This window comes from Mobula hypostoma, chromosome 1, assembly GCF_963921235.1.
Source record: "Mobula hypostoma chromosome 1, sMobHyp1.1, whole genome shotgun sequence".
Taxonomy (NCBI): Eukaryota; Metazoa; Chordata; class Chondrichthyes; order Myliobatiformes; family Myliobatidae; genus Mobula; species Mobula hypostoma.
In genome coordinates this window covers 144,179,236-144,187,950 of record NC_086097.1, presented here as the reverse complement: position 1 = coordinate 144,187,950, position 8,715 = coordinate 144,179,236, and the positions used below count along the sequence as shown (strand labels likewise).

Sequence of the window (8,715 nt, the reverse complement as noted above, 5' to 3'; positions counted from 1 at the left end):
ACAAATAAGAATATTCTCTGCTCAACTTTAAAATTGCAGCTGCAAAGACACTGAAGAACCTTTACTTCATACAGTTTACTGCATTTTTATCACTGAATGACATTGAATTCAATAGGTTTCAATAGGTGCATTTAATGTCAGAGAAATGTATACAGTATACATCCTCAAATTCTTCTTCTTCGCAAACATCCACGAAAACAGAGGAGTACCCCAAAGGAAAAATGACAGTTAAATGATAGAACCCTAAAGCCCCCCCAGCTCCACCCTCCCACGCATAAGCAGCAGCAAAGCAACGAACACCCCCCTCCCTCACCAGCAAAAAAGTATCAGCAACCACCCCCCCCCGAGAACTGAAGCGTGCAGCAAGGCATCAATAAAGACACAGACTTTGCAGTATCCCAAAGACTACTCATTCACCTGGTGTTCGACATACCACAGGCTCTCTCTCTCCCTAACAAGGGAAAAAGAAGTGTCTCTGTTTCACAGCGAGAGGGGAGACATAACAAAGCAACCTACTGATTTACGATGTTCAAAGTCTGTTGCGTCGCTTCTTCCGAGCTCTGTGCCCAAAGAACTCGGGTCTCTGGACACACAGCCAGCATCCAGGTCGCTGCTTTCGATCTTCCGTTTCCCACAATGCATCAGGTGGTGAGTGGCGGCACTAGACTTGAATCCACTCGCCTCCAGTTCCATGAAAATCTGGTACCCTGAAGGCGGGCTAGTCTTCTGGGTCGCGTCCTCAGCATATTGGAAAGCGGCCAGTCGTGAGGCCCCGAGAGCAGGTCCCATTTCCGCAAAGAACCGAAGTCAGCATGTAACTCCAGGTCAGGGTCTTCAAAAGAACCTTGAAAAGGAAAAATGGAGATGTCAAAGATAGAAATAAAGCTACTTCCGAAGATGCAAGCAAAAGAGTTGCCATTAGGTGCCATCGTTCTCCTAAGCTCTTGCACTAATATCCAACACTGAAGCAATGCCTGCACTGTCTACTTGCAGCAAATGAATGAAAATATCATGCACATGACAAGGAAGTAGCTTCAACCGGTACCACTTACAAAGAGAAGGTCACTTGGTACTTTTCAGCTAAATCATCCTAAATTCAGTACTTTAATGGTTACAGATTTTAATCTTTTTCAATTCACTTCCCTTATATGCAAATACATCCACAGATACACCTCCCCTATTTCTGTAACCACTTCCATACTAAAAAAAAACTTCTAATAATGTTGTAGTTTTCCAATGTAGGACATTTGCACATCTGACATATTATTAACCCTGTGTTTGCTTCAGTCATCCAGGCCCTGAGTTCTACAATTCTCTTTCTAAATCTCTTTGCCGTACGAACTTCTCTACTCCTGTAAGTCACTTGCTAAAGCTTATTTCTTTGATAAAATATTAGATGGATTGTGTTAACATCTTCTTCTCACTTGGAGATGTACTTTCATTTCCCTGTGTGCTTGCTCTCTCACTATGCCAAAGTAGCCCCAGGATATCAACATCAATATTCCTTCACTTCCAAGTGCATCAAGTCAAAAGGACATTCTTCTTCACTCTCATTGGCAACTGGAGATGAGCAATAAACCTAAACTTCCAGAATCTGCAACTAAGAATGAAGATCAAGACTAATCATAATTTCCACGTTGCCACTGACTGCCCAACTGGTCCATGCTAACCACAGCATCTTCTCTGCTAGTCCCAGTCGCCCTCGTACAGCCAATACTAATCTGAGCCGCTCCTCTCCATAAACCTATCCAAATGCATTTTAAGTATCGCAGTTGTCACATTGCCTGCATTCAAATCCTGAGACTCCTCCACGATGGCATGCTTGCCTCAGTCATGGTCAGCAACAGTAACTGTGAGCCTTTTCAAGTTAGATCAGGAGTAAAACAGGGATGCGTGATTGCCCCAACTTTGTTCACCATCTTCATTGCAACAATCGTCCACATTATCAAGGACGACCCACCCCCATGAATTGAAATTGTCTACAGAACAGATGGCAGACTTTTCAAGCTTGCCCATCTCAAGTCCAAAACGAAGACATCCATGAGTTCCCTCATCGAGTTCCAATACACAGATGACAACAGTGTTGCAGCTCTTTCAGAAAACCACCTACAACAGATTCTGACTGCCTTCAACCGTGCATACACGAAAACTTGGACTTACCACCCATTCCAAGAAGACTCAGATCATCTATCAACCGCCACCCATTGAGACAAATTGGATAGAACCATCAATTCAACTTGGCGAAACAACCCTGGAAAACATGGACCACTTTCTGTATCTTGGAAGTCACCTCTCCTCCAAGGTCAACCTTAATGACAAGATCCAACATCATCTTAAATGCGCTGCAACAACTTTTGGATGTCTCTGAACAAGAGTCTTTCATGATCGTTACATCCGAACAGACACCAAAATGTTAGTGTACAAAGCAGTGGTGATCCCAACGCTCCTGTATGCATCAGAAACCTGGACAACATACCGATGACATCTGAAGGCCCTTCAAAAGTTCCATCAATGCTGTCTTCAAAACATCTAAAATATCCGCTGGGAAGATAGAAGAACCAGCGTCAGTGTGCTAAATGAAGCAAAAACAACAAGCATTGAAGCCTACCTCATCAAGAACCAACTAAGATGGAGCGGTCATGTTGTTCAGATGAAAGACAAACGTCTGCTGAAACAAATCTTCTACTCCCAGTTTAAAGAAGGCAAACATAAAAGAGGCGGACAACAGAAGAGATTCAAAGACGCCTTAAAAGCCAACATGAAGAAATGTAACATCGACATCAACAGTTGGGAAACCAATGCCAAGGACAGAAAACTCTGGCAAGCCATAATCCGAGAAGGAACAGCAACTTTCAAAGCCAACAGATGTGCAGAATTAGAAGAAAAGAGAAGAAAATGGAAAGAGAGGCAGCAACAACCAAAGCCCGATCTGCCATCTGGAACTACCTGTTCTGAATGCGGAAGAACTTTCAGAGCCAAGATTGGACTCATAAACCATTTGTTAGCCCGTAAGTAGATCAACAGAACGAAGACCATCATCCTCGACCTCGAGGGATAGCCACGACGATCGCAGTTGACCCTGAATTGACCACTTTGTCTGTGAGCTCTTTCCAAGTACTCACTACCCTTTGTGTAAAGTTATCTCTCAAAAATATCTCTTATCTTGCATCTGTACTCTAATTAATACTGAAGGAAGAAGATCAATTCGCATAAATTTTGATAAGTCATTATTGTGAATTCTCCAAGAGCCTGTTATTCATGTGTTTTTGTTTTCCAATTTCTATATGAGGCTCCTCCAGTGGCCACTGACTGATGAACCATAGTGGCAGTAGTGAGAACATATTCCCCCCTGCTATAAACCTAATTTATTTGTAAAATCAAGAAATTGTGCAGATACTAGAAATCCAAAGCAACCTACACAAAATGTTGAAAGAACTCAGCAGGCCAGGCAACATTCATGTTTTGACCCGAGACCCTTCTTGAGGACTTGTAAAATTTACGGTTATACAATGGAGACATAGCATGGTCTCTCATTCTTTAAACCATATTCCTATATTTGCTTACAATATATTGACCTGTCATTAATGTTTAATCCTCAAACATTCCAAGAGTGAAATAATTAATTACACAGGGTCCTGCCCCTCAGTGTTCAATGATGGGAGGTCCCTATCCAGCAGTCTTTCTCTAAAGAGAATTTGTTGTTGCAGCACCAAGCTTTTTGTGTGCCTCACCCCATAATTCTGCACATTGAAAGTAGTAATTGGCGACATTTGACTGCAGCCAAACATTATAAGAAGCTTCAGACAGGCTGGAGCGCATCTTCCAGCAAGTTGCTCTTCTACCAACAATAGCCAATATTTGTCCTAGTATATGTCTCTTGCAATAACCCATAGAATGCAGAGTCCTGTGTTCTTCAGCTGTTCAGCATAAAGCTCAAAAAGAGCACTTTCCAGACCTTGTTGGCGAAAAAAAATATTTTATACTAGATTGGGAGAAATGCAAGCTTCACCTAGAAGGATTCTAGGGGCCATGATAAGAAGGGACAAGGCAAAAGAAAGGTTTTACATATCCAGCATTTGCATGTGATGTGCTGTGAGAAAGAGAGGGATTAATGGATTTGGAAAAGCAAACCAAGTTACCACTAGTGGAACAGTCCCTTCAGAATACTAAAAGGGTCGGGGTCTTATGTTGGGAACTCATTGGAGATGGTTGAAATCACAGAAGATAATCCATTGAATGTGATCATAGTTGTTCTTGGCAAATTTTTCCACAGAAGTGGTTTGCCATTACCTTCCTCTGAGCAGTGTTTTTAGAAGATGGGTGACCCCAGCCATTATCAATACTCTTCAGAGATTGTTTGCCTGGCATCAGTAGTTGCATAGCCAGGACTTCGTACCAGCTGCTCACATGATCATCCACCACCTGCTCCAATGGCTCCATATGACCCTGATCGGGGGGCTAAGCAAGTGTTACGCCTTGACCAAGGATGACCTGCAGGCTAGCAGAGAGAAGTGCCTTACACCTCCTTTGGCAGAGTTGAATCTCCACCCTGCCACCCAGCTGTTAATAGTGGAGGATTCATAAATGTAACCTTACTGAATGAAGAAGAAAACGTTTACACTGTCTCTTGCAGAGGTTGCACATTGTCTGGTCTTGTCCAACTCTTGATCCCAAGACTTAGAACATCTGATGATTAAGTGCCAACTGTTCCACATACCAAAAGAATTCTCCTCTGTAATCCTGACCGCAGTTTACATATCGCCAAAAGGAGATATTAAGGGAAAAAAACACTAGCTGTATTGAATGCCATGATTAGCAAACAAGAAATAGCCTATCCTGACACCTTTGAAACATATTAAATCTGGCCTGAGAAACGACTTGGATGCTCTCCAATTTGGTTACTGTCACAACAGGTCAAAAGCAGATGCAATTTCGTTGGCTCTTCACTCAATCCTGGAACATCTGGGAAGCAAAGATGCATACTTCATTGACAACAGCTCGACACTCAATACTATCGTCCCTCAAAACTAATCAATAAACTTTAGACCCTAGCCCCCAATACGTCCTTGTGCAACTGGATCCTCGATTTCTTCACTTGCAAACCCCAGTCATTTTGGATTGACAACAATATGTCCTTTGTCACAGGTGCACCACAAGGCTGTGTGCTTAGCCCCTACTCTACTCACTTTACACTTATGACTGTGTGGCTAAGCACAGCTCCAGTGCCATATTCAAGTTTGCTGATGACACCACTGCAGCAGGCTGAATCAAATGTGGTGACAAATCAGCATATAGGAGGGAGATTGAAAATCTGGCTGGGTGGTACCATAACAACAACCTCTTATGCAATGTCAGCAAGAGCAAGGAGCTGATTATTGACCTCAGGAGGAGGAAACTGGAGGTCCATGGGCATCAGAGGTGGAGAGGATCAGCAGCTTTGAATTACTCGTTGTTATCATTCAGGGGATCTGCCAAAGATTCAAAAAAAACTAACCATACATCAGCTCTGCAGGGCAGAATGAGACAGCGTTTCCCAGGAGCAGTGCAATCATAACATAACAAACGCAACACTAAATAATAAACATAACAATAAATAGTAAAACACAACAGACACATGTCAGTTAAAATCAAGTTATAAGTGTCCAGTGCAAGTTAAAAATGTCCAAAGCAGAGTCAGGTAGAGCAGCTATTTAGTAGTCTGACTGCCTGTGGGAGGAAGCTGTTTAGTAGCTTCGTGGTTTTAGTTTTGATGCTCCTGTAACATTTGCCTGATGGCAGAAGAACAAACGGTTCATGCGGAGGGTGTGAGGGGTCTTTAATGATGTACCGTGTCTTCTGGAGGCATCGACTCTGAGACCTTCTCTGCTCCCCTAACCACCCTCTGCAAGGCTTTTTTGTCGACAGCACTGCAACTGGAGTACCAGGTTGTGATGCAAAAGGTCAGCACACTCTCAACCGAGGTCTAGAATAGAAATGCCTTTATGACGAAAGCACTTCAAAGCCTTTACTTTCTTAGAAGTTTCTCAGAATCGGTATGTCATATAAAACTTTGAGGAAATTCTATAAATATGTAGTGGAGAGTATATTGACTGATTGTATCTTGGCCTGGTATGAAACACCAATGCCCTTGCACAGAAAATCCTAAAAAAAGTAATGGATATGGCCCAGTCCTGCAAGGTAAAGCCCTCCCCACCATTAAGCACCCCTATACGGATTGCTATCGCAGGAAAGCAGCATCCATCATCAAGGCTATTTTCTCCTCGCTGCTGCCATCAGGAAGAAGGTGCAGGAGTCTCAGGACCCACACCACCAGGTTCAGGAACAGTTATTACCCCTCAACCATCAGCCACATTACCCCATCATTGCACTGTTCCCAGTGAACTGGACTCACTTTCAAGGACTCTTGTGTTTTTGATATTTATTGCTTATTTATCTATTCATTATTATTATTGTTATTTCTTTTTTTCTCATTCTTCTTATATTTGCTCAGTTTGTGTTTTTTTTTGCTCATTGGTTGTTGTCCACCCTGTTGGGTGTGGTCTTTCATTGATTCCATTGTGTTTCTTGTATTTATTATGATTCCTGCAAGAAAATGAATCTCAGGGTTGTATATGGTGACATACATTGTATGTACATTGATAATAACTTTACTTCAAACTTTGACCATTAGTACATAGGCAGTACCAGTATTACTGTTTTTACCACTATCTCTTTTTCAAGAAATAGGAGACATAAAGTGAAAAAACATTTCCATTACTGTTAAGCTCAGCATTTAATGCCTATCCCCAACTGAATTCGCGCCAAAATTGCACCATTTTTTTTGTCTTGGAAACTGTGATGCTTAATTATATGCAATTTTAAACCATTGTTGTTTTTCTAATGCAGGGCAGAGCTGGATACCCACAATTGCCTCAGAGATATACAACAGCTTCAAATTTACCTTTTGCAGATCTGGTGATGGGAACTTGCTTAGAGATAAATCTGGACCCAAAATTCCAACATCCTGCAATTATGCATTTTAAATTTAAAAAAAAATGAAAGCAAACTACTAATTAAAACAAACTGATCTTATTAACATCCTCCGAGCCATTCTTCTCTGTTCAAATGAATGCATTTGTGAATTCCAAGCCAGGTCTAAACTGGAACAAGTTCTGTGAGCAGCTTTGCCAACAATCGTACTGGGGAATTTAACAAGTTGAAGCTCCACTGCTGGACATAATGCAGAGTTCAACAATAGAGTTTAGCCAGGGAACAGTCTGCTGAACTCAGCCAGCAAGTTCAGTTCTTCTGCACTTGTGCTGAATACCCAAAACTACTGGCATTTACAAGAGCAAATGCTGGCAGTTCCACATAGAACTATCAACATGTAGTCCAGTGTGATCCTTGGTATTTGAGATCTTCAGTTAATTGTTCTTAACCCCAGTGCTGTTTGGTAAGGAATCTCAGATTTTTGAAGGAATGAAAAAAAGTTATAAAATTTCAAATCAGAGTGGTATATGAATTGGAGCTATATGCCTTGCTGCCTGTGTTCTTCAAGTTGGAATGTTTGGAGGTTACCAAAGAAGTTGGTAAATTAGTAATGTGTCTATTGTAGATGATAAATGCTGCAGTCACAATAACTTGCTGTGAAGGAAGGAAATGTCAAAGTGATTGAATTGCTTTAGCCTGAACGGTGTTCAGTTTCTTGGATGCGATTGGAGCCTCACTGATTCAACCAAGTGGCAAGTATTCCTTCAGACTTCTGACATGTGCAAACTGTAGATCCTTTTATAAACAGACTGGTCTTTTCACCAAATTATAACAGAGACCCTATATCTTGAAAGTAGCTCATCTTCGACAATAAGACCAAAGACAGAGGAGAAGAATTAGGCCATTTGGCCCATCAAGTATGCTCCGCCATTTGATCATGGCAGATCCATTTCCTTCTCAACCCAATTCTCCAGCCTCCTTCCTGTAACCTTTCACACCCTGACTTATCAAGAATCTATCAATCTCCCATCTTAAATACACCAAATGGCCTGGCCTCCATAGCCACCAGTGACAACGAATTCCATAAATTCACCACCCTCTGGCTAAAGAAATTTTTCCTCCTCTCCAGTCTACATTAACGTCCATCCATTCTAAGATTGCGCCATCTGGTCCTAGACTCCCCCACCAAAGGAAACATCATCTCCACGTCCACTCTAACCACTCTATCGAGTCCTTTCAATAGTCAATAGGTTTCAATGAGATCCCCCATCTTTATTCTAAATTCCAGCAAGTACAGACCCAAAGCCATCAAACACTCGTAATATTGCAAGTCTTTCAGTCCTGAAATCATATTTGTGAACTTTCTTTGAACCCTCTCCAATGTTATCACATCTTTTCTTAGATAAGAGAACTGCACACAATACTCCAAGTGAGTCTTCACCAATGCCTTATAAAGCATTACATCCTTGCTTTTATATTCTAGTCCTTTATTCAAAATGAATGATAACATTGCATTTGCTTTCTTCACCACCAACTCAACCAGCATGTTAGCCTTTAGGGAATCCTGCACAAGGACTCTCGAGTCCCTTTGCACCTCAAGTTTGTGAATTTTCTCCCCATTTAGAAAATATTCTTTTATTCCTTCTACCAAAGTGCATGACCATATACTTCCTGACACTGTTCCATCTTTGACCATTCCCCTAATCTGTCTAAGTCCTTCTGCAACCCTCCTGCTTCCTCAACGCT

General features: G+C 41.7%; 1 long non-coding RNA gene across 2 annotated transcripts in view; it reads right to left on the bottom strand.

The window, feature by feature from the left end:
• Positions 1-356: 356 nt before the first annotated feature.
• Positions 357-8,715, bottom strand: part of LOC134342359 (uncharacterized) — a 51,348-nt gene continuing 42,989 nt past the window's right edge. For both annotated transcript variants that reach the window (XR_010017008.1, XR_010017006.1), the window contains one exon: positions 357-844. This is a non-coding gene — a long non-coding RNA (uncharacterized LOC134342359). The remainder of the gene's footprint in view (positions 845-8,715) is intronic.